The 862-nt window shown below is 45.9% G+C and overlaps 1 long non-coding RNA gene across 1 annotated transcript in view; it reads left to right on the top strand.

Moving 5' to 3' along the window:
* LOC107106397 overlaps positions 1 to 603 on the top strand; it is a 1,589-nt gene extending 986 nt beyond the window's left edge. Inside the window, exon 3 of the long non-coding RNA XR_001482364.1 lies at positions 524 to 603. This is a non-coding gene — a long non-coding RNA (uncharacterized LOC107106397). The remainder of the gene's footprint in view (positions 1 to 523) is intronic.
* Positions 604 to 862: the final 259 nt, after the last annotated feature.

Below are 862 nucleotides of genomic sequence, written 5' to 3'. Positions count from 1 at the left end.
CCCCAACCTGGAATTTTGATGCAGTCGAAAACCAGAACTGAAGCAAAGCATGAGAGCCAGTCTGGTGCAGTGGTTAAGTGCACAGACTTTAATCTGGGAGAACCGGGTTTGATTCCCCACTCCTCCGCTTGCAGCTGCTGGATGACCTCGGACAATCCATAGTTCTTTCAGAGCTGTTCTTGAAAGAGCAGTTCTCGAAAGATCTCTCAGCCCCACCTACCTCACAGGGTGTCTGCTGTGGGGAGGGGAAGGGAGTTTGTAAGCAGCTCTGAGACTCCGAGTGAAGAGTGGGATATAAATCCAGTCTCTTCTCCTAACATGACACATGAAATGATACAAAAATCACATAGTAGGATCCTATCTACACGCAGTAGTATAGGCTTCCTAGAGGGCACTCTACCACACACTTGAATGTGATAGCAAGATTTCCACTAATTTGAATTGTTTTGGGTTGTGGTCTACATTGTTTTCTCTTTTTTTAATGGATTACCAGAATAAATTACTATTTTTTTTTAAATGTCAGGCAGAAGATGCGCTGCGACGTGAAAAAAACCTGGAGGAAGCAAAGAAAATTGTCATTGAGAACGATCCCAGTCTCCCAGAACCAACATGTGTGAGTAAAACTTCTTAACATTTAAAAATGAGATCACAAAAGTTTAGGCATCTGATTTGAACTTGCATGTGTTCACGGGGAGGGACTGGGACTCAGTGGCAGAGCCTCTGCTTGGCGTGCAGGAGGCCCCAGGTTCAGTCCCCGGCATCCCCAGTTAAAGGGTCTGGCAATAGGTGATGTGAAAGACCCCAGCTTGAAACCCCGGAGAGCCGCTGAATGTCTGAGTAGACAGTACTGACTTTGATAGGC

This window comes from Gekko japonicus, unplaced genomic scaffold (assembly GCF_001447785.1).
Source record: "Gekko japonicus isolate JY-2015 unplaced genomic scaffold, Gekko_japonicus_V1.1 scaffold9445, whole genome shotgun sequence".
NCBI classification, from domain to species: Eukaryota; Metazoa; Chordata; class Lepidosauria; order Squamata; family Gekkonidae; genus Gekko; species Gekko japonicus.
This window is presented reverse-complemented; position numbering and strand designations above follow the sequence as displayed.